At 40.3% G+C, this 25,344-nt stretch overlaps 1 protein-coding gene across 5 annotated transcripts in view; it reads right to left on the bottom strand.

Annotated features, from left to right (window-relative positions):
- The window catches only part of RAPH1 (Ras association (RalGDS/AF-6) and pleckstrin homology domains 1), a 106,710-nt gene extending 81,734 nt beyond the window's left edge, over nucleotides 1-24,976 (bottom strand). For 2 of the 5 annotated variants that reach the window (XM_058300309.1, XM_058300313.1), the window contains exon 1: nucleotides 24,646-24,976. The gene's annotated coding sequence lies outside the window, so the exon portion shown is untranslated. Of the gene's footprint in view, nucleotides 1-22,912; nucleotides 23,026-24,645 lie in introns of those variants that run through there. The other 3 variants (XM_058300314.1, XM_058300312.2, XM_058300311.2) reach the window with 3 other exon arrangements.
- Between the last annotated feature and the right edge of the window lie 368 nt (nucleotides 24,977-25,344).

Genomic DNA, 25,344 nt, shown 5'->3' with positions numbered 1-25,344 from the left:
ATTATGGAAATGCCTTATATCATCACAGGACTGTGATTTAATATAGGTCATTTATATAATCTATTTGTTAAAATTATACAATTAAGATTTTGCATTTTAATGTATTATATTTTACCACAAAGAACACACAAAAATAGAATTGAGTCAGGGGTGGGTAGTGGGTGGAAGTATAGGTGACCCAAGAATGTCAGAATGTTAATAACAGTTGAAGCTGGGTGACAGTGACATCAGAATTCATTATGCTATTATCTTTATTTTGTATGTGTGTTGGTTAGGCTCATGTGTCATCTTGGCCAGGTAATAGTGCCCAGTTGTTTGGTCAAGCAAGCACAGACCTAATCGTTACCACGAGGACATTTCATGGACTTAAATCATTAGTACATTGATTGCACCTATGGCTGATTAAATAAAATTCAACTGAGGAGACTGCCTTCAGCATTGAGAGATATCTCATCCAAACAGCTGAAGGCCCTACAGGAGAAGTGTTGATTTCAGCAGCGAGAAGAGAGAATTTTTATCTCTACTTCAGACAGCCCGCTTCTCTGGGGTATTCATCGAAAACCTTCATTGCAATTCCTGGCTTGCAGCCTTCCCCTACAGAATTTGACTTGTGTACCCCCACAGTTGGGTGAGACAATTTTTTAAAATTCATAATATCTACAGGTATCTCCTGTTGGTTTTGTTTCCTTAGAGAACCCTGACTAATATAGTATGCTTTTGAAATTCCATAGTAAAAAAAGCAAAAACAAACAAAAACTACAATGAGATACTATTTTTAACCTACTAGATGGGCAAAATGTAAAAGCTTAGCATTCTGTTGACAAGGCTATGAGGAAACTGGCTGTGCTCACATATTGCCGGTGAAAGCAAATTGGGAAAGAATTTGGCAATACCTAACAAAACTACATATGCATTGGAGCCAAAAATCAACCCTACTTCTAGGAATTTACCCTGCAAATTATACTTCAAATGAAACAAAAACATATAGGCACTGCTCATAACTAAACTATCAGAAAAAGACTAATGCCCATACATATATCCATTCATGTACATAACAATACAATGAAGTACTGTGCAACTCTAAAAAATAAATAACTAAAAGAATGAAGAATATCTCTAGGAAGTCTTGTGTTAAGAATGTGAAGGGTCTGAGATTTTATTCTTTTTGAATTACTAAGATCAAAATCTTCCATAATGTAACCTCTCTACACACATCTGAGTGAAAAAAACAAAACCAACTTCGCAGTTCTCTGTATTGTGTAGAATATAGGAGTATCCGTTATTGAGCAGAAAACTAACTCTTCTGCTGCTGTTAGAATATCTGAATAATACTGATTTTCAAATCACATTTATTATATAAATGTCCAAGCAATTTTCTCTTTTGAACCCTTGAATAAGAAAAAAATCTGTAAGCTAGTCTTTCTTCCCTCTTTAAAATACAGCTCTACAAATGCTTTCTATTTGACTTTTTCATGTTTATATTCTTTTCATTGATAAGCTCTGATAAAATTAATACTCTTGCTGATGGATATTTTCAAATTCTTTGCTCTTTCTCCTGCAGCATATATGGTCGGTCACATAACCCAATTTTTAACCCATCTTCTAAAACTTTAATGACATTATGAAAGGTCTTCTGTTGCTCTCTCAGCTGCTGATTTTGTGGTAAAAATTATTCCATCTTTGTGCATCTTATGAAAAAGGGATATAAGAAATGGATGATCACCTTTCTGGATGATGGGTTTGTATGTACTATCTGGAACTGCAGCAGCCATCTCAGGATCCTGAAGAGAAGTCACAAAATGTTGGCCTCTTTCTTACTTTTACTTGTGTCTTTACCTGATTCTTCTGTTTGTCTAAACATTTCTATTGTACTATATAGGTGGGTAGTTATCTTTGAAGAGAACTGATTTCCTTCACTCTTCAGCCTCTACTGAACATAGAGGCTACCACTTTGTTCTCTCAGGTAGGGAAAACTGCCTTGAAATTCTTAGAAGTCTCCCTAACGATTCAGGTGACTGCTGCTTTTTTCGACTTTGCCCTTTCTCCCTCATCAGAGAGGAAATCTGCCCCTTCTTGGTAGCCAATGTTATTTGAAGGAAAAGGAAACATCTGGATTGGATTTCGGTTATCAGTACGAATTTATGGTTTCAAATATATGGCAACAGGAGTAGAAATAAAGGTAGAGATGTGTGTGTGTGTGCATATATTTCCTAGTTATGTCCACTGAAAAGGCTTACTGGCAGTGACACCCTGGTAGCTACGACCTACCCAATTACTTAGTTCTTGGTTTTAAATATACTTTCTTTACAAAAAGGAACCTGAGATCCTCGGAGTAAAGATTTCAGGGCTGGGGCAGGGAAATACAAGATGAATCTCTAGAATATCTTGTTGAGCCAGAAAGTAAGAAGGTGCTCAATTAATGACAAAGACATGGCATAAGGACATAAGAGCTGGCCTGAAGAGTCCCAGGGACCTTATCTGAGATAGTTTAAACATCAAAATAAGCTATTACAGAAACAGACTATATAACCCATTAAATAAAATTTATGAATCCATACTAATATAATAAAATACATGCGGGAGAATATAAAACATTTTCTCACAGAATGCCAAATAAGTAGAAGAAAAAGATGATTAGAAAATCACCATTTTTGCAACCATGGTAATAATAACTGATTCAGGCAAGATTTTACCAATAGATGTTAAATTTGATGAGACTATTTAATTACATATTCTTCAAGATCTTCCCAGTAGGAGAGACATTGCCTTAACCAAGTGATCAAACTTAACAACTCCAATATTAAGGCACATCAACATCATGTGCTTCCTGTATATGATGCACTCAGGACACAAATTAGCCCATAGTATTCCTGAAAAAAATGTATTCCATAAGTCAAATCATAAGAGACTTTTCACAAAACTCATTGGTCTATAGTGCTCAAAATTGTGAAGGTGAAGAAACAAAGAAAAGCTGAAGAAATGTTTGAGATTAAAGAAAACTCAGAGATGTGACAGTTAAATGCAATAACTGACCCTAGACTGGATCTTGGACCCAGTGGGAATATAAGTCTATAAATATAGCTGGAAAAGATAATATTGTGACAATTCACAGAATTTTACTATGGACTATTGATTAGATAATAGTATCATGTCAATGTTGCATTACCTTATCTTGCTAACTACTGCAGGTATGGAAGGGAATGTCCTTGATTTTAGGAAATGCGCACAAAATATGGGCATAAAGGAGCACAATGTCTGCAATTTATCCTAAAGGGGCTCAGGGAAAAAAGTTTGTGTATGTGCATATGTGGGTAGGGAGAGAGGAACAGCAACTGGGCAAAATGTAAATAAGAGCTGAATCTGGGTAAAGGATTTATCAGAGTTTGTTATGCTTCTCTTATAGCTTCGAAGTTTAAAATTATCTTAAAACAAGTTAATTAAGTGAGGAAGGGAGGAAAAGAAAAGAAAGGAAAGAAGAAAAGTTTGTGACCTCAGGGAATTTACAGTTTAGTTAAAAGAGAGGATGTCCACAAATAGATCATATAAAATTAAAGAAAAAGAAAAAACATATAGGTTGCAAAACACTTTTACCAAATAAAAAGCATGGTTTAATCTAAGGACACTGAAAAATAATCCTAGTTAAGACATGGTTTTTCCTAACTTAATTTACATTTTTAGTTTACTTTTGTCATAAAATTAGTTTTTAAAAATTATTTTTTTATTATTTCTCTCCCCTTCCCTGCCCTCCCCCCAGCTGTCTGCTCTCTGTGTCCATTTGCTGTGTGCTCTTCTGTGTGTCCACTTGTATTCTTGTCAGTGGCACCGAGAATCTGTGTCTCTTTTTGTTGCGTCATCTTGCTGTGTCAGCTCGCCATGTGTGGGGCACCCTTCCTGGGCAGGCTGCACTTTTATTGCGCTGGGCGGCTCTCACAAAGGAGCGCATTCCTTGCATGTGGGGCTCCCCTATTGGGGGGGGGGGGACACCCCTGCGTGGCAGGGCACTCCTTGCATGCATTAGCACTGCACGTGGGCTAGTTCACCACATGGGTGAGGAGGTCCTGGGTTTGAACCTTGGACCTCCCATGTGGTAGGCGGACACCCTATCCATTGCGCCAAATATGCTTCCCTAGTTTATTAGTTACTTAATACAAAGGAAAGTTTAGCATCTTAGAAAAACAATTATCCATCAGATAATTATTTTACAGTGGTGAGAGACGTAATCATTTCTACCTTCAGATGAAGAACCCAAGTAACTGATTTTTCAAAAAATTGGCTAATGCCAAAAGTAGGTCAGGAAGAAATGAGAATTTAGTTCCAATGCAAATCAAAACTACAATGACCTATCATTTTACTCCTACTAGAATGGCTCCTATTAAAAAAACAACAGAGGGAAACGGACTTTGGCCCAGTGGTTAGGGCGGCCGTCTACCACATGGGAAGTTCGCGGTTCAAGCCCCGGGCCTCCTTGACCCGTGTGGAGCTGGCCCATGCGCAGTGCTGATGCGCGCAAGGAGTGCCGTGCCACACAGGGGTGTCCCCCGCGTAGGGGAGCCCCACGGGCAAGGAGTGCACCCATAAGGAAAGCCGCCCAGCGCGAAGGAGGGAGCAGCCTGCCCAGGAATGGCGCCGCCCACACTTCCCGTGCCGCTGACGACAACAGAAGCGGACAAAGAAACAAGACGCAGCAAAAAGACACAGAAAACAGACAACCGGGGGAGGGGAGGGGAATTAAATAAATAAAAAAATAAATCTTAAAAAAAAAACAAAAAAAACACAACAACAGATAACTACTAGTGTTGGAGAGGATGTGAAGGAAATGGAATACTCATTCACTGCTGGTAGGAATGTAAAATGGTGCAGCCACTGTGGAGGACAGTTTGGCGGTTCCTCAGGAAGCTAAGTATAGAATTACCATATGATCCAGCAATCCCACTACTAGGAATATACCCAGAAGAAATGAAAGCAGGGACACAAACAGGTATATACATATCAATGTTCATAGCGGCATTATCCATAATTACCAAAAGTCGAAAGCAACCCAAGTGTCCATCAACTAATGAATAGATAAACAAAATGTGATAGATACATATGATGGAATATGACTGAGCTGGAAGAAGTACGAAGTACGGACACATGTGACAAAAATGGATGAACCTCAAGGACTGTATATGGAGTGGAGTAAGCCAGTCACTAGTGGACAAATAGTGCATGATCTCATTGATATGAACTAAGGATATAAAGCAGTATCACAGAGTTAAGAGTCTGGAATACAGGTTACCAGGAGATAGAAAGGGAGTAGAGAATGGAGAGCCGATGCTCAATCTAGGCAGAATATATGGTGGTTTGGCAGTGGATGGAGGTAATGGTAGTGCAGCTATTGAGTGTGGTTGACAGTGCTGGAGTCTGAGTGTGAGTGGTCTGGGGGGAGGGTGCCTCTGAGGTACTGGGGGGGAGGACTAATGGATGAAATAGGTGAAGGTGCCACTTGCCAAATTTTGGGGAGGTCCAGGACTGTGGCTGAGAATACAACTGTGGGAGTGTTCTTTCAGGAACTATGGCAGGGAAGCATCACTGTGCGGGTTTTGGGTTGGGGATATGTATGGAGAGGGGTGCACCTGAGGCCTGCCTCTATGGGATATGAATGCATTCATGTTGTCATAGATGTGTTTTCTCAGTGGATGGAGACCCACACAGTAGTCAACAAAATATTATACCCCAATCCTGGAGAGTCCTGTTACTTTCTCAAATAGAGTAGGAAAAATTCCTGGAGTATACACACAATGCCTAATAAAAGAAAATATGCTAAGCCTTCAATATTAATGCTTTTACTTATAAACTTTATTCTTGTAAAATTAAAACTTAGCCTAATAATAAGTAATGCCTAAGAGTTACCTCATGAAACTGCCTTGTTACTCAAATGTGGCCTCTCTCTAAGCCAAATTCAGCAAGAAAACACTACTCTACTCCCTCCCCCTGCCCTACATGGGACATGACTCACAGGGAAGAGCCTCCCTGGCAACAAGCGATTATATCAATCATCAGCCAGTTATGTTTTTGGTAAAAAACCTTGGCCAAAAGGGGAAATTAAATATACAGGAGTTTTTACAGCTAGGAGATTTCAAAGTGAGTTAGGAGGTCATTCCAAAGTTTATGCTTATGCAGGTTTCAGGCAGATCTCACTAACTACCACAGTAAACAAAAGTGCTCCCGAGGGCTCTAGGAACTTCCAGGCACCATAGGCAAGACACACAACCCCATGCACTCAGCACCCCAAAAGCAGACCTTATTCTGGAATATATAACAATTTTCCTACACATGATTCTTCTACTCCTTTATTTGAGCCTATAATTATCCCTATTTTGTTAAATTCATGTCTCAGAGACTTAAATCTTCGGTCTGTTCATATGCCATGAATCTTAGAGTTACAGCCAATACTTACTCTCCAGTTAATGAGACTCACCCTGGAAAACTAACAAATTGATGATGATAGACAAGTCCCATCCCAAAAAATAAAGGAGTATCTATAACTGCAAGCAAAACAGTTCCTTCCATCTGCCCCATTAGATCTAAGCCCCCTCTCAATTTGAAGCAGAGTGGACATCATCCCAAATTCCTCAAGATTAAGGAATGAACAAACATTGGGGGGGGGGGGCGGGATACAACCACAGACCAAAGTAGATTTACTATTACTGCAGTTATTAGCATGTGGTAACAGAAGAACATTGATATAAAGATAGTGGTTACTAGAGATTCTGAAAGGAAGGGGAGGGAAGAATAGGTGGAATACAGCGCATATTTAGGGCACTGGAATTGTTCTGTATGATACTGCATTGACAGAGATATCTGTCATACATTTGTCAAAATCTATAAACTATACAGTGCAAAGTGTAAAACACGATGTAAACTATAGTAGCAATGCTTAAATATTTGTTCATTAATTGTTAACAAATATACCACAATAATATAAGATGTTATAACCACAGTCCATAGGTCACTCCAGCTGTATTTTTCCCATGCTTCTCCACATTCCCAACACTCTGCATTAGTGATATACATTTATTCTAGCTAAAAAGGACACTCTTGCATCTGTACCATCAACCACAATTCTCATCCACCTCTTGCTTTACTGTGCTGTCCAGTTCCTAGATTATTCTCAAGCATTCTGTCAATTGGTATTTACATAACTAGACTACCATTTTCAGTCACATCCCCATTTATAAACTAGCTGTTCCTCACTGTGTGTTACCATCCACTCTATACATTTCCACAATTTTACATTAAGCTAATTAAAACTTCTACATACATTAAACCATCAGTAGTCCACTCAGTCCTTCTCTTATCTCCTTTAAGAATCCACCACCTACCACCAGGTCTTGAAGATATTTTCCAATAATTTCTTCTAGAAGTTTTATAGTTCTTGCTTTTTATTTCTAGTTTTTTGATTCATTTTGAGTTAGTTTTTGGATAAGGTGTGAGATAGGGGTCCTCTTTCCTTCTTTCAGCTATGGATGTATAATTCCTTCAGCACCATTTGTTGAATGGATTGTTCTGCCCGAGTCGTGTGAGTTTGACAGTCTAGTCTAAAATCACTTGACAAAAGCTGTGAGGGTTTGTTTCTGAGCCATAAATTCAGTTCCATTGGTCTATGATGTCTGTCTTTAGGCCAGTACCATGTTGTGTTTACCACTATAGGTAGGTATTATGATTTAAAGTCTAGAGATGAGGGTTTACTTATCCTTTTTATGATGTTTCTGGCTATTCAGGACTCCTTACCCTTCCAAATAAATTTAATGATTGTGTTTTCAATTTTTTCTTTAGTGCTGTTGGAATTTTTATTGGGATTGCATTAAATCTGTATATCAATTTGAGTAGAACTGACATCTTAATGATATTTAGTCCTCCAATCCATGAGGATGGAATGTTCTTCCAGTTATTTAGGGCTTTTTTGATTTGTTTGAACACTGAGTTGCAGTTTTCTGAATACAAGTGCTTTACATCATTGGTTAAGTTTATTCCTATTTGAGTTTAATCTGTCATATTTCATTTTCACCTCTCTTTTGACACTTTGTTACTTTTACTGATATAATCTTCATTTCTAGACTCTCTTCCAGGCCCTTTTTTCCAGTCTTTTCTTTTCAGGCTCTAGCATATCCTTTAGTATTTTCCTGAAAATCTGGTCTCTTGCTTAGAAATTCTCTCAGTTTCTGTTTATCTTGAATATTCTAATCTTGCCCTCATTTTTGAAATAAAGTCTTGCTGGATATAAGATTCTTGGCTGGAAGTTTTTCTCTTGTAGTATCTTAACTATATCAGACCACTGTCTCACTGTCTTCTTGCCTCCCTGGTTTCTGGTGAGAAATCAGCACTTAATTTTATTGGATATCCCTTATATGTTATGCATTGCTTTTCTCTTGCTGCTCTCAGAATTCTCTTTGTCTTTGGCCTTTGACATTCTGATGAGTATGTGTCTTGGAATTGGTCTATTTGGATTTTTTCAGATGGGAGTATGTTGTGCTTTTGGACAGGGATATCTGTGTCCTTCAATAGGGTTAGGAAATTTTCTACCATTATTTCTTCAGATATTCCTTCTGCCCCTTTTCCCTTCTCGTCTCCTTCCGGGACACCCGGGACACGTATGTTTGCATGCCTTTTGCTATCATTCAGCTCTCTGAGACCTTGTTCAATTTTTTCCATTCTTTCCTTCATCTGTTCTTTTCTATGTTCACTTTCAGAGGCATTTCTTCAAGTTCACCAATCCTTTCTTCTGCCTCCTCAAATCTGCTATTATATGATTCCAATGTTTTGTTTTGTTTTGTTTTTTAAAGATTTATTTATTTATTTATTTTCCCCTTCTCTCCCCCGCCCCAGTTGTCTGTTCTCTGTGTCTATTTGCTGCGTTGTCTTCTTTGTCCGCTTCTGTTGCTGTCAGTGGCATGGGAATCTGTGTTTATTTTTGTTGCGTCATCTTGCTGCATCAGTTCTCCGTGTGTGCGGCACCATTCCTGGGCAGGCTGCACTTTCTTTCACGCTGGGTGGCTCTCCTTATGGGGCGCACTCCTTGCGCATGGGGCTCCCCTATGTGGGGGACACCCCTGCATGGCACGGCACTCCTTGTGCGCATGAGCACTGCGCTTGGGCTGGCTCCACACGAGCCAAGGAGGCCCGGGGTTTGAACTGCAGACCTCCCATGTTGTAGACGGACGCCCTAACCACTGGGCCAAGTCCACTTCCCCCAATGCTTTTTTAATTTCATTGACTGAACCTTTCATTCCCATAAGATCTGCTATTTTTCTATGTATGCTTTCAAATTCTTCTTTGTGCTCATCCAATGTCTTCTTAATATCCTTAATCTCTTTAGCCATCTCACTGAATTTATTAAGATTTGTTTGAACATCTATAATTAGTTGTCTCAACTCCTTCATGCCATCTGGAGGCTTATCTTGTCCTCTAAACTGGGCCATCGCTTCCTGTTTCTTGATGTGGATTGTAATTTTTGTTGTTGTCTTCGCATCTGGCTTCCTACAGTATTTATTTTGGATGCAGTTTTTCTCTTTAGTTTAGGGCTTCCTATCGTTTCTCCCTTGCTGGTTGTGCAGTAGGAGCCAAGCATGTAGTTGGTGCTGTAGGCTGTGGAGGCTCAAGCAACCCTTATTGCACCAGTGGCCAATGAAGCTTCTTCCAACTTTCTCCTTTGCCAGGGGTAGGGACAGAGTCACAGCTATGTGGAATAATCCATGTGCAGGCCTAGACTGTAGTTGCCCAGAGAGACTGATGGAGCTTCACATCCCTTTCTGCCCTACCTAGGGCAAGGATGGAGCTGCAGGTGTGGGCAGCAATCTATGCAGTGCAGGTCCTATGCAAGCCGAAGTTCTCTGCAGTTACCTGTATAGGCTGGTGCAGGGCTCCTTGGCTTTCTCCCTGCCAGAGGCAGGGCTGAAGCCTAGGCAGGCTGCAGGCTGATCTGCGTGAAAAAGAAACCATCAGTCGGGCTTCCCCTCAGGCTGGGGGCGGAGTCAGAATGGTGACTATGGGCCTCTTTCTGACTTGGGCTGGTTCTCAGCCCAGCTGTTCCCAGGGTTATCTCTTAGCCAGCCAAGTCTCCCAATCAGTAGCTGAAATCGGCAGCCAAACTCTCCTCCTCCCCTTTCTGGGAAATGGAGCTTCCAGTTCCCGTCACAGAGCAGCTCCTTATCACCTTTGTGACGTAACTTTTCTATAATCTAAACTTCTCTAAAATAAAGTTTATTATTACAAAAATAAATTTAGTTCCAATAAAGGATAGTATTTAAACAAATAAAAAGTCTTAAAGTAAATATAGACTTTTTGAGTGTTTATTTTATACTTTGATTTCTAAAATTTTATTATTAAATGTGAAAAGGGAAAAAAGCACCTGTATGTTGCATTATTCATTAACATATTTCCTTACCTCTTGCCAACATCCAAAGATAATTATGAGAGTTGATCAAATATCCTCCACCCAATAAAGTTTTGAAATGTCTGTTTTCTATTACATCCATTTCATCAATGTAAAATTCCTGAGAAAGATATCTTAAAACTCATTAGAAGATATAGTCAATACTGTCCCCATACACTAAACCAATCAAGATAAAATTCGTATAGCTAAACTGTAATTATCACATAGCAGTTCATCAGCATAACTGCCAGCAAGCTTGACTGTATGTCTCACTCCATACAATCCTTTCCATTTCTATGGCCACTATCTTGGTTCAGATGCACACCATATCTTCCTCAGATTAATCCAGCAACTTCCTAACTGACCTCTCTTTTTTAAAACAGCACTGTCAGACTTATTTCCCTTTAAGAATGTTTTCATGTCATGCTTCTGTTCAAAAATCCACAACAGTTGCCTATGTCATTCTGAACTAAGTATAAGCTCTTCAAATGATTTCAGATCCTCTTATGATATGGCCTCAACCTAAATTTTGAACCTTATTTTCTACCCTTCAATCAACCTAAAGTACTTACTATTCTCCAGAAACCAGCCATGCTTTTCCAACTTGGCCTTTGCTCATGTTTTTCAATCAGATCGCAACAACTCCACTTGTCAAAAGAGCAAGAGAATACATTTCTCTCGGCCCAAAATCCCACTGAAGTGACAGTAAACAAAAGGGAATAAAGTCATAAAGGCATTAAGGATAGGAGATAACAAAGGAGGTAAGAGACCAGATTTTGGCAAATTTCCAGAAGGCAGAAAACAGAATCAAAAGGCAGATGAACCAGAGGAACAGAAGTGACAGAGCAGAGCAAGCATTTTCACTCAACATTTATTCAACAAATATTTATTAAGTACATAGTATGTGCCAAAGACTGTTCTAGAAATTCAGGATACAGCTATAAAGACAAGTGATGAGATCGGACAGATAGATAGGCAAAGGCCAGATCATACAAGAATTTCTAGGACAAGTAAAGGAGTTTGAATTTCATTCTAAGAATGCCAACTGAAGGGCAACTAGAAGTCATCCGTCACAAAAGGTAAGGAAAATTCTTAAAGGAGTCAGAGGGTAGAAAAAGGATGCTCTGCGCAATAGCAACCCCTGTTCCCCACACAGATACCCCCATGGATTTCCTGGCAGAATGAAGCTAGAAAAACAACTTTCTCAAGCCTAGTTTGCAAACCTAAATGCCTACAGAGGTCAGGAGGCCAGTATAAATACCAAAGGTAGGCAGATGTAAATCAGTAGGGAACAGTAGGGCCTGAGAACTAGAAAGCATACCTCAGCTAAAAACAATCTTGATGTGGGGGCATTTTCGGGGGTTGGAGTTGTCCTGGGTGGTGCTGCAGGGACAGTTACCAGACATTGTATGTCCTCCCATGGCCCACTGGGTGGACTGTGGGAGAGTGTGGGCTACGGTGTGGACCACTGACCATGAGGTGCAGTGGTGCTCAGAGATGTATTCACCAAATGCAATGAATATCTCATGATGATGGAGGAGGTTGTTGTTATGGGCGGAGAAGTGGGGTTAGGGGGATGGGGGGTATATGGGGACCTCATTTTTTAAAAATGTAACATTAAAAAAATAAAGAGAAAAAAATTTTTTAAAAAATTAAAACAATCTTTTTTCTTTTCTTTAAAGTTTATTCTGGAATTAGATGGTAGTCTTAGTGATGGATGTATGATGTTCTAAAAATACTAAATGTCACTGAATTTTATGTCTCGATTTTTAAAAAAGAAACCTAAAAAAAAAAACCCAAACACACACAAAAAACTTAAGTATAGTGTGACTTAAAATAAGAATTAGTTATCACTTCCTCTGAGAGGCCAGTGAACTCTGTACCTCTCTATGGCATTACAGCTAATCAGCTTTGTGTTACGTGGTAGTTATTTGTGCACTTGCCTTATCACCCTCCACACCCAACTAGGATGCAAGCTTTGGAGAGAGTACATGGTTCTCATTTTTCACCCCAGAGCAACTTGCACAGAATCATATTCTTTCTTGATCTGGATTTTAATTTTTTCCCTGCCTAATATTTCTAATTTATGATGGCTCAAAGCTAAAGACTACCGAAATAAAGATGCAGCCCTTAAAAAAAAAGTGACAAATTCATCTGGTCTTAATACATGATAATTTACTTAAAGAAACCAACATATTCAAATTTAATTTTACTATCAATAGAGGAGTAGCTTAGAAAACTCAGAGAATGTTTTGGGATGCACTTTAGCTTCAGCAAAACATATTTGTAATATTTCTATAAGGTTATCTAGTTCTAGAGATACAATTTGAGATCCACAAGCTGTGTTAATATGACTTTCATAAAAATTAACAAGTGAGTACTTGTAAAGATTTCTGTGACAGAAACCCAAATGAAACTAGTTTTAAAGCAAAGAATCATTTCAAATTCAGAGCATAAGTTCATGAATACATTTATCACAACATATATTCTCTCAACTTCCTATATCTCCCTTTCTCTCCTTCCCAAGGTTTCATTTGAAAATTCTCTAGTTTGGTTCTGCAACCTGGTTTATATCTCTGTCTCTGTATTCTCTCTCCCCATTCTCTCTCTCAGTGTCCATCAATGGAGATACTCCTAATTCCTATATATGAAAAACCAAAATCCACAGTTGCCTAAAAGGTATTTAGAATTAACCTGAATTCTGGATAGAATATGGATTGCAGGAAGCAGGAAGGCTGGCTACTAGTAACAGAGGAGAATTAGCAATATCCAGACAGTGGGCTTGCTACACACCTAAAATTTATCTTGAACTTGTCTATCTTATCTTAAAGATCCACAACAATTTCACATTCTGCTCCATAGTATAAATTAAAATAGAAAAACAGTATTCTGAACTGCTTTCACCAAGTAAAATTAAGCTTCAGAATAATGCTGTTGAGTTTAGTCTGTGGCTTTGCATTCCCAATCTCTCCCAACCTCCCACCCCCTGTACAACACAAACTTGTGGGTCTAGGGCTACATCACTCTTGTCTGAAAAGCAGGATAGTAGGGGTATCATTTCCATCTTATAATAAAGAAACTGAAGTTCAAAGAGGCTCAGTAAGGATAAAGATTAAATACATTTTATAGGCTACCTAGATGGTACATTAGGACTGTAATTTCCAAGTCTGGGTGCTTAGTCTTGGTCATTAATACTACTATCTTTTTTACTAATAAAACTGAAGCAAAGTTTAAAAGAAAATCCTGTAACTTCACCAATCTTCCTACTAGACTAAATAAAACTTTAAAATATCTAACCTTTAATTTAAAATGTTTAATCACTGTTCTGGATATACAGTATCTTGGGTAAAAAGAAAAGAAGGGGTTTTCAAATTATCAGTGATTCTCATCTCATTGCATAGGCCAGAATTAATAATGGTCAGGCACTTTCAAATCTGATGCCCAGTTTTTGATCATAGCTAAAAGGTTTTTAACACAATTGGTCTCATATCCACAATATACAATAAAGAAAGCATTCTGATTATAACTTGTCCTTCCACAGATGGCTAAATTGGCAGATATATGGCTAAGTAGGTGTCCTTTCTTCCATCACTGTTTCATACACATTCCTAGTTGAAGAGAATGAACTTTATTTAGTTAAGATTTGGGGCTCTCCAATTATTAGATCACCTGAGTTGGAATCTTAACCACAACAGTGAATAGCTTCATGATTTTGGGCAACTTCCCTAAGCCTGTTTCCTCATTTCTAAAATCACCCAACATCATAGTGAAGCTTAAATGAAATAATCTATGTAAAAGGCTTAGCATAGTGCCTGGCACATAGATATCATCTATCAAGGGCTTCTTATTTTTAATTGTATCCTTGCTCCTTTGACTGCAATTGCACCAGACATTCTAGAGAGAAACATCTAAGTCTGGTCAATCTTCATTTGAGATAATAGTAAGGTGGTTACTTATGATTCCAAACACGAAGTTTTGGGGTGATTCATTATGTGGAAACATAATACAACATAGTGCTTCTCCTTGTTAATGATATATTGAAAGTGGGCAATTAGACTAAAACCTGAAGTACTGGCTGGGAGAGCAGCCATGCAAAAGGTGCAGACGCTGTGTAGTACAAGGCTATACATCATGTGATTTCTCCTTCATAAAATTCCAAAATTTTAATAAAGACATTAAATCATCAATAAAGCCAAATTCCTTGGCTCAGGAAAGGGAGGAGCTTTATGACCTTAAGGGACACAGGAGCAGAGGGAGAGATGAAACCATAATGAAATAAAGTAGAAATCATGAAGGCAGAACTAAACTTCCACAGATTAAACACACCTAAATGACCAGGAATAGGGCCCCAAGTGAATTCTTGGTTTACAAAGTAGCTTTCCTTTTTGGTTAAAAATAGACTAGAGAAGGGCGGCAGACTTGGCCCAGTGGTTAGGGCATCCATCTACCACATGGGAGGTCCGTGGTTCAAACCCCGGGCCTCCTTGACCCATGTGGAGCTGGTCCACATGCAGTGCTGATGCGCACAAGGAGTGCCCTGCCACGCAGGGGTGTCCCCGTGTAGGGGAGCCCCACGCGCAAGGAGTGCTCCCTGTAAAGAGAGCCGCCCAGCGCAAAGGAAAGTGTAGCCTGCCCAGGAATGGTGCCGCACACACGGAGAGCTCATACAACAAGATTATGCAACAAAATTCCTATGCCGCAGACAAAGAACATGCAGCAAACAGACACAGAGAACAGACAACTGGGGTGGGGAGGGAAGGGGAGAGAAATCGATCATTCAATCTTTTTTTTAAAAAAAGAATGTATTGCTTAATAAGAAAAAAAGAGACTAGAGGTGGGAAGAGGATTTGGCCTGCGGGATAGGGCATCTGCCTACCACATGGGAGGTCCAAGTTTCAAACCCAGGGCCTCCGGACATGTGTGATGAGCTGGCCCACACGCAGTGCTGATGCATGCAAGGAGTGCCATGCCACGCAGGGGTGTCCACCGTGTAGGGGAGCCCCATACACAAGAAGTGGGCCCCATAAGGAGAGCCGCCCAGCACAAAAAGAGTGCAGAATGCCCAGGAATGGTGCCACACACACAGAGAGCTGACGTGGCAAGATGACACAACAAAATGAGACACAGATTCCTAGCGCCACTGACAAGTAATAAACCCGGGCACAGAAGAATACACAGAGAATGGACACAGAGAGCAGACAATAGGGGGGGGAGGGTGGCAGGGCAGGGGAGATAAACAAACAAAAAATAAATCTAAAAAAAAAAAAAAAAAAAAAAAAAAATAGACTAGAGGGATTTATCCCAAAAATGCAAAAGTGGTTCAACATATGAAAACCAATGGAATACAAATTACTAGAATGAAATTTTAAAATGCAAAATAATCTCAAGTAATGCAGAAAAAGCATATGAGTAAATTCAACAGCATTTCAAGATAAAAACACTAAAGAAACTAGAACTAGAAAGGAATATTATTAGCTGTATCTGTTACATCTCTTTACAGAAAGTTATTTGAAGCAAAATATAAACAATTCATGAATAAGTTATTTGAAGCAAAATATAAACAATTCATGAATATTGATGGTGAATATATGTAAATGTTTACCATGTTGCATACTTTGATCTAAAATGTTCCAAAATTAAAAACTGAAATTAATTTGAAAAAAGAAATTCAAAATGTAGACAAAGTATGCTCATCACAGCAAACTCTTTCTACCCAATCTCCCTACCTTTTCTCTCACCCCTCACAAGTGTCAGACCTGTATTCTTGTCTGAGGCTATCCCCACTTAATCCTCCCTTTTTCCTTTATCCTTCAATGTCATGTCCCCTAATAAATCTCTTGCAATCCTCATTCTATCCTGGCATCTGCTTTCAGGAGACCCTAAATTATACACCCCTAAGATGAGGAAAAAGAAGGAAATTCACTTCCATCAATTCTGTTCAACTCTATAATGAAGGTGCTAGCCAGAGCAATAAGGGAAGAAAAAGAAATCAAAGACATAAAACTTGGAAAAGGAAAATTAAAATTTCTTTTTAAATTCAGTTGACATGACCGCACATGTAGAAGAGCCTAAAGAATCTACACAGAAAAAAAATTAGAATAAGAAAATTTAGTAATGTTATAGAGCATATGGTCAATATATAAAAATCAGGTGAATAGTAACAAAGAAACTTAGAATATGAAATTAAGACACCAATATCATTCAGAATGACATCCACAAACATAATATTTGGGGATAAATTTAATAAAAATTCTTTACACTGAAAACTACAAAACATAGCTGAGAGTATCTTTTAAAAATAAATAAAATATATAAATTTAAAAAAACCACACAGCTAAGAAATTAAAAACCTAATTAAGGAAGGGAAGCAGATTTGGCTCAACAGATAGTGTCCTTCTACCACATGGGAGGTCCAAGGTTCAAACCCAGAACACCTGACCCGTGTGGTAAGCTGACCTACTCGCAGTGTGGATGCGCAAAAGGAGTGCCCTGCCACACAGGGGTGTCCCCAGCATAGGGGAGTCCCACATGCAAGGAGTATACCCTGTAAGGAGAGCTGCCCTGCACAAAGAAAGCGCAGCTGCCCAGGTATGGCACCGCACATATGGAGAGTTGACGTAGCAAGATGATGCAACAAAGAGAGACAGATTCCCGGTGCCGCTGACAAGAATCCAAGCAGACACAGAATAACACACAGCAAATGGACACAGAGAGCAGACAATGGGGTGGGGGGAGAGAAATAAATAAAAATTAAATCTTAAAAAAAAAGAAAGATCTAATTAAGGGAAGCAGATATGGTTCAAGCAGTTGGGCGCACATCTATGACATGGGACATCCTAGGTCCAGTTCCCAGTGCCTCCTAAAGAAGACAAGCAAGAGAGCAAGCTGACAAGATAGGCTGGCACGGTGAGCTGATGCAATGAGAAGAAACAAGGAGACACAATGAGAGACACAACAAGCAGGGAGTGAATGTGGCTCAAGTGACTGGGCACCTCTCTCCCACATTAGCGGCCCTAGGTTCAGTTCCCAGTGCCTCCGAAAAGAAGATCAGGAGACACAGCATACAATGAACAAACACAGAAAGCAGACAGCAAGCGCAAACAAGGAGGTGGTGGGAAATAAATAAATCTTAAAAAAAAACACCTAATTAAATGGAGAGATTAATGTTTCTATTCATTAATGAATAGATGATACAATATTGTCAATGTCAATTCTCCCCAAATTGCATTAGATATTCAATTACAATTGCTATCCCAGCAGGCTTTTTTAGTAGAAATTCAGAAGCTGATTCTAAAATTTATATGGAAATACAAAGAACCTAAAATAGTCAAAACATGAAATAGTTAAGTAAAGTTGTATAGGTAAGTTTATCAACATTACTGAATTACTAAATTAAATGTCTAACGGTACTTTTAATTCATTTTGAATAATTCCTGAAAGCACAATGCAAAATCCTAGGCTTTTATGAAAATAAGCTTATAATTTCAACTGTGGTGAATAATAAATTTAATAAAACCCTCACTTTGCTGAAATTCTCTTATTATTCTGGGATTAAATGGCTTGATATAAAGGTGTCCTACTTTCCTTCTATAAATATTACTTACCAAATAGTATAAGAATCAGAATGTCTTTTCCCAAGTGGCTTTAAGATGGCTCAATGTAAGAATACCATACAGTATGAAATGTAACTTAACATGAAAGTTTCTTTATTAACAACAGCAATTCAGTAAGATTGTATAGTGGTTTTCAAAATGGAAGTGAATAAGCTATGAGTAATGAGCTTCTGGGGTATAAGAACATATTAAAATTTGTATTTCTATTTTTTTTCTCTTAATGCACTATACATTTTAAATGTCATAATGCAATACATTATATATAAGTATATATCTTTAATATACAGAATGACACCGACATCTTCATTATAGCCACCTGTCGTCACATATCCTATAAAGAATTCTAAGTATACCAATACTAAGTAATTCTGGGTATTCTGAGGGAAGAGTGATAGTATAAGCTAGATTCCTTTTCAATAGAGAAATAAAAATAACACCTATATTTATGTAAGCCACTATAAAAGACAGGTGTTCCAGAGAAGATATATTTTCAACAGTAAATTATTTCCTTAACAGAAGCAATGTTTTATGGGGAAACTGTGTTAGCATAATTTATCATTAAGCAGCTACTTTGAACTCACAAAAGTTTGGGAAAGAGTGTAAAGTTTAATTTCAAAAGCAACTACTGGCAGTGGACTTGGCCCAGGGGTTAGGGCGTCCGTCTACCACATGGCAGGTCCACGGTTCAAACCCCGGGCCTCCTTGACCCGTGTGGAGCTGGCCCATGCACAGTGCTAATGTGCGCAAGGAGTGTCCTGCCACGCAGGGGAGCCCCGCGTAGGGGAGCCCCATGCACAAGGAGTGTGCCCCGTAAGGAGTGCGCCCCATAAGGAGAGCCGCCCAGCATGAAGGAAAGTGCAGCCTGTACCAGAAGTTTGATTGTCTCATGACAACGTACTTAAAGAGTTGTCCACTTTAAATAGTTCTGCAGTTTCCATCTATATAATAGAAAAACAAGGGCTCTAAATTTGCTGACCTTCTGTGAAGACATGCTGTAAGCAGTGTGATACCTAGTGGTTTATCTATCTGTACCTTAAGGTAAATGGAAAACTTAGTAAGAAAATAACTATATTCCAAAAGAAAGGGATGTGACATCTTGAAAGACTCAAATCTGTACACTATAAAGAGAATTTTCTAACTCTTTAAATACCTTCCTAACAGTTTCACTGGATTTTGAACCCATTTATTAAAAATAAACAAAAGCAACATCTTCACTATGGTTGGCAAGAACAACTGATTGGCACACAGGAAGAACAAATTTGACTAGCCAAATTTGCATAATTGATGGATGGATGGAGGAAGATTTAGAAAGTACAGCCAGCTGTACTTATTATTCTCTTTGGGTATGTGTACCTCCATGAGATACCTTTTCTGCTAAGTATTTCACTGATAAACTTAAGATCCAGACTTCGCAATTTCTGTACCACCAAGTACTAAAACCAAGCTTTTTCAAACATAGTGCAGGATACTCACTGCTTCTACTTTAAAACACATATATTTATAAAAATTTTAGAACAAAAAAAATGGTTTTGAACCATTACTAAAATTTATAAAGCAAACTATTCACAGATAAGGGGTATCACTGGTTTCCTTCAGAATCTAATGTAATTTATTACGATATGAAATAAATCAAATAAATGAAGAAAGCATTATTCTTTATAAATAAATAAACATTATTAGATTTTTGTGATTCCTTCCAGGGGAAGTAATATCAACTGTAAAGAATTCTTCAAATAAGAGCTTTCTTTCAAATTTTTAAAATTGAATTTCTATTATATTTAAGGGACTGGGGGACTTTTCAGATGAGTAAAATCAGGTCCAACCCTCCAAAACTCGAGATTTAAGATGATTCACAATTATCAACAACATAAGGCACATAAGTAGGGTCTAAAGGAATAAAGAAGAAAGCAATTCATTCTGCTTAATGACAAAAGGCTTCACAAAGGAACTGGATAGTAATGGAGCTGAATCTCAAAGGAAGGGTAGTAGAATTTTGACTGGGAAAGTTAGGGAAAACAAACCAACCTTGAGATTATGTACAAAAGCATCGGGGCATAAAGAATTTGGAATACAGAAGGAATATTTTGTATTTTTAAATGACATTATTATTTTGTTGCACCAACATGGCTTACACTTTTCTTAACAAAACAAACTTGCTAAGATCCTTCTAAAGGCAATTCCCAAAAAAGCATTAAATTTTAATTACTGTTGCAAAATAGACTCATTGCAATTCTACAATATTTGGGTCTATTTTATATGCTTACAGTTCTAATTTTCTCCAGATACCATCATTCTTCACCAAGAGGCTTAAATTTTGTTTCACAACTACTAGGGACCTCCTACTCTTGCGCTTCTTCTCATCTAAAGGAATGACTTGTCCCTCCTTTTCCAAACCTGTTTTCAAGTCCTAGTCCTTTCTGCTTCCTTTTGAACTTTTCTTCTAGAAGATCTCCTAACTGGAAAATTCACAGGATTTTTTTCAGTCCATATTAACCCATGTCAATACTTTTAGGGCCATCAAATGGCTACAGAATTGTCTGAATTCCTTAGGTATGCATTCAAGATTTATCACAACGGGATACCAATGTACCACTCCAAGCTTATTTCCCACTCTGCCCAAATATGAAACTTCTGGGGAAGTGATGTGGCTCAAGTGATAGAGCTTCTGCCTATCATATGGGAGGACCCAGGTTTGTTCCCTAGGGCCTCCTGGTGAAAAAGAAGAAGAGAAAGTGTGCCTGCATGGTGAGTCAGCGCCCGCGTGGCGAGCCAGTGCCCATGTGAGTGCCAGTGCCCGCATGGTGAACAGTGCCCGTGCGAGTGCCTGCGTGGCAAGCCAGTGCCTCTGCAAGTGAGTCACACAGCATCATGCATCAAAACAGAGACAAGGGGAGAGTCAAGGTGAAGAGCAGCAGAAACCAGGAACTGAGGTGGCACAATTGACAGGGAACCTCTCTCCACATCAGAAATCCCCAGGATTGAATCCTGGAAAATGAGAAGAGAAGACGACACAGACAAAACAGCAAAAACAGCAGGGTGGGAGGAGGGAGAAGGGAGAAAAATAAATAAATACATCTTCTAAAAAAAAGAAACCTGTTTCACCAAACTGGACTACTTTTCTAAATGTTCCAAAACATTTAGTCTTCATTAGATCTCTTAGAATGTCCTCACTTCCCCTTCTTTTTCGCTTCTTCAAATTTCTACCCATTTTCAGATCCCTCTTCTTCTCTGAAGAACAAAACAATCCTTCCCTCTACAAGACAGTAAACTATTCCATGAGGCTTTGGTCTATATTTTTTAATTCTCTGATTTCCCTATTTTACTTACCCCTGTCTACAGAAAAACAATAATACATATTTTATTAACAGCAAAAATATATACCTTTTTAAAAAAGTCATTTATATATCATGAAGTTATATATTTTAAGACATCTCCTTCAAAGTGTAGTGCATATCTTAAAATAACAGTAATAAGAGCATGGAATTAAGTTTTAGAGGTCATATAATCTAGAAGTTTTTGAATATTTGCAGCAAAATATTGCCAATATATAAACTGGAAAAAGCATGGCTAATAATATTTTATAAGTTCAACTACATATTAAAAAATCAAATGAAGAGACTGAAAAAAAGAGTTACGGATGTTGCAGTTTTATGACCATCTCAGCATCCAATTTAAATAAATAAATAAATAAATAAATAAATAAATGAATAAAATAAATGCGTTAATATGAACAGTGCACGTCATATAATAGCCTCTTACTATTGGTTTAAAATATACTTTAAAAAAGAGATGTAAATCAAACATCTTCAGAATTCCCAAAGCACTTCCTCAAATTCTAGAGTTCAGTAAAAACAGTTTGAAAACCAGTGATCTAATCCTAACCCCTCATTTCACAGGTAAAGAAACTGATAGACTCAGGTAAGTGACTTGCCTGAGAGCAAACATCTTATTTCACTAATATTAATCTTCCTAAAATAAGAGTTTGGGGTCAATAATTCTAATGTTGTCACTCAACTACTAAACCAGGACAAAGCAATGAGATTCTATCACACGTGTTCAAGAATCTCTTACCAGTGTGATGGGGGTTATCTACAATGTCAATCTATTAAATAAATAATTCAGCATTCAGAAAACAAATGGGGTGGGAACAAAATGGTAGTGAGACCAAAAGACACCATAATTATCCTCAAAAAGGCAATGGTTAAAAACACCTCTTCAGAAAAGAAAGTGTTAAAATATTTGTAAAAACAATCAGTTTTGATCAAAAGTTTGAGCACACCCAATGGTACTCATTCCTCTTCTCCTAACTTACTATATAACCTCAGTAAGACCTCTGTATCTGAAAACTCAACTGCTCCTCTACCAAACTGAGATAATATCCATCAAAAGAAAATATCTACAAATAATTCTTTATTAAATCCAAACAAGAGAGCAACAGTCCAAGTAACACAAAATGTGTTATCCGAAAAATCATGGGGGAAGGGGATGTAACTCAAGCAATTGGACTCCTGTCTAACATATAGGAGGTCCAGGGTTCGATACCCAGGGCCTCTTGGTGAAGGCAAGATGCCCCACGTGGAGTGCCAGCCAAAGAGAGCTGACACAGCAAGATGATGCAATAAAAAGAGACACAGAGGAAAGACAATAAGAGACTTAGCAGACCAGGGAGCTGATGTAGCGCAGCAAGAGAATGATTGCCTCTTTCCCACTCGATAAGGTCCCAGGATCAGTTCCCAGAGTCACCTAATGAGAATATAAGCAGACACAGAAGAACACACAGTGGATGGACACAGAGAACAGACAATGGAGGGAGGGGGGGAAAATAAATATATAAATCTTTTTAAAAAATCATGTTATTAAGCTTTGTAGACATTTTTGTACTTACTTGAACAGGGCTAGTTCTGATTTCTGGACAATTCCCAGAACTAAAAGCAAAATAACAAACAATTTTGAAGGTTGAGCTACAAGACCAGCTTTTGAGGGTCTCTATTTTACCCTTCCAGCAACAGTCTTCCCCCAAGATTCAGCTCTCAAAGGTTAGCACCACCTCTGCTTGGAATGTCTTCTCCATCTCCATCTACATCTACTGAAATCCTAGCCATCCTTACAGGTTCACTTAACTGTCACCACTTCCCTGGATTTTCCCACAATGCCCACAATCTAGAATCTCTCCTCTTTGCTTGTCTATTCTGCACCTCTACTTCAGCATTTGTTTTATAATCCATTGTATTACAATTACCTGTGTTCACTTTCCCTCACATCCCTCTCCCCTCACTCAAATGCACAAAGAGCAAGGGAAAGGGGGAAAGGGATTAACTTTGGTTAAACACTGCCAGCCAGGTAAGGGGAGAGGTATTTGCATGCATTTAGGGAGTGAATGAGTGGGGTTCCTCCCATTCTAGTAATGAAGAAACTTACTCCTGAGAGTTCAACAGCTTAACCAACGTCACACTGCTAATCAATTCCAGTGCTTACAGAACGCTGGTTTCCCTGGCTCCAAAGAGCTCTTTGCAGCACCCCAAGCTGAAGGTCTTGTTCACTTTGTGCCCTTCACCCTGTCTAACAGATAGTAGGTATTTGTTGAGTATTTTCAGGGACTCAGTATCACCCTTTTAATAAACTGATCACGTCCCACCCCTAACCCGTTACCTTTACTTGTTTGTCCGTTTTCAGCGGACTTTACATCCACTGGCAGCTTTCCACATCTCCATGAGAAATACAGCAGACAACACCAACCCTCAATTTCCCTAAATGTTCTTTCCACAGAATGCAAGAAATGCACACATGCACCCAAGATACAAGTGATGTAACACACCCTTCCAAAAAGCTCTTATTTATAAGCCACGTCTTCGTCCTTATTAGCAGTAAGACTTAGGCGGTTTCAGGCTCACACGATAGGGATATTCTAAGACACTGTCAGAATAAGAAAACCACATCTTCCTTTACACCGTCTTGAAAAAGAGATTATCTTAACTATTACACACCTCCCCTCCCCGTCTCTCACCCCCAACACCGAATTACAGTTTGGATTTCCGGCGGGAATGTACACAGACACAGAAAGATGAGATGGGGCTAAAAAGCAATGGAGCAATTACTTAGCCTGTTTAATTAGAACGAAGACACAGAGGGCGCCCCGCCTTTCTAAATCTCGGCACTGAATTATCCACGAAGGGGGTGGGCGGACCGGGAGCACCGAAACCCGAGCAACCCCAGGCGTGGATCCCCGGTGCCCGGGGCTGGGCGGCGGAGCGCTGCTTCCCCCCACGGTCCGGGGCGCCCGCCCCCGGTGCCGGGTCCGAGAAGCCCAACCGCACCCTCCCCAAGCGGCCCCCCATCTCATTGTCTGTCTCCGTCGCGGCCCCCAGGAGCGCAGGGTGCAGCCCAGGCCGCGCAGACCCCCACCCGCCGGCCGGCCGCCTCGCCCGGAGCAGTCCAGCGAGCCCCGAGCCCGGCCCCAGCTCCGCAGCGACCCCGCCCCAGGCTGCGGCCGCCCGCACCGCGCTGGGATGGCGGGGCCGGAGCGGGGAAAATGGAGGCGGGAGCGGCGGCGGCGGCGCCTCACCGCCCCGCGCCCAGCCGGCTCTTCCCTGGCCCGCGAGGGAGAGGCAGAACACTCACCGCGGCGGCCGCTCAGCCCTCCGGCGCTCCCCGCTACCGCGGCGGCTCCAGGCTGGGCAGCCGCCGCTCGCGCTCCTCCTCCTTCTCCCAGGCGCGACGCGCTACCCCTGAGGCGCCGCGAGCACCCGCAGCTCCTCGCCGCGCGCTCCCTGACTGACTGACTGACTGACTGGCGCACCCCGCGGCGGCGGGCGAGGCGGGGCCGGACCACCTCAGAGCACAGCCGCGGGCCGGAGTGCGGCCGCGTCCGGCGGAGGCGCGGAGGGCGGGGCCGAGGGCCCGGCGGCCGACTGAGGGCCGCCTCCCGCCGGGCCGCTAGCTCCCCCCGCCCGCCGCCCGCCACTCACTTCCGGCGCAGGCCGCAGGCCCGCCCCGCCCGCACGCCCCCCGCCCGCGCCCCCTCGTCCGCCAGGCCCGCCCTCCCCCTTGGCGCCGGACCGCACCCAGCCCGGGCTGGCCTCCGTGCCCCGCCTTTCCTCCGCGCGTCCCTGTGAACCACCTCCAGGAAGGAGTGAATCAGAATGAATGAATGAGGAAGGAAAATCCCGGTGCTGACCCAGCCCTGCTCGCCTTTCCTCGGAAGCGGGCTCAGCGGCCTCGTCCATCAGAGGGCCCTGGGAGACATTGGAGGCTTGAGCAGATCTGTCAAGGAGCTGTAGGCATGTACCTTCATGCCATCCATTTGTTCAGGGACTCCAG

Source organism: Dasypus novemcinctus, chromosome 7 (genome assembly GCF_030445035.2).
Source record: "Dasypus novemcinctus isolate mDasNov1 chromosome 7, mDasNov1.1.hap2, whole genome shotgun sequence".
Lineage (NCBI taxonomy): Eukaryota > Metazoa > Chordata > Mammalia > Cingulata > Dasypodidae > Dasypus > Dasypus novemcinctus.
Note: the sequence above shows the minus strand (reverse complement) of the source record. Positions and strands in the feature narration are given on the sequence as shown.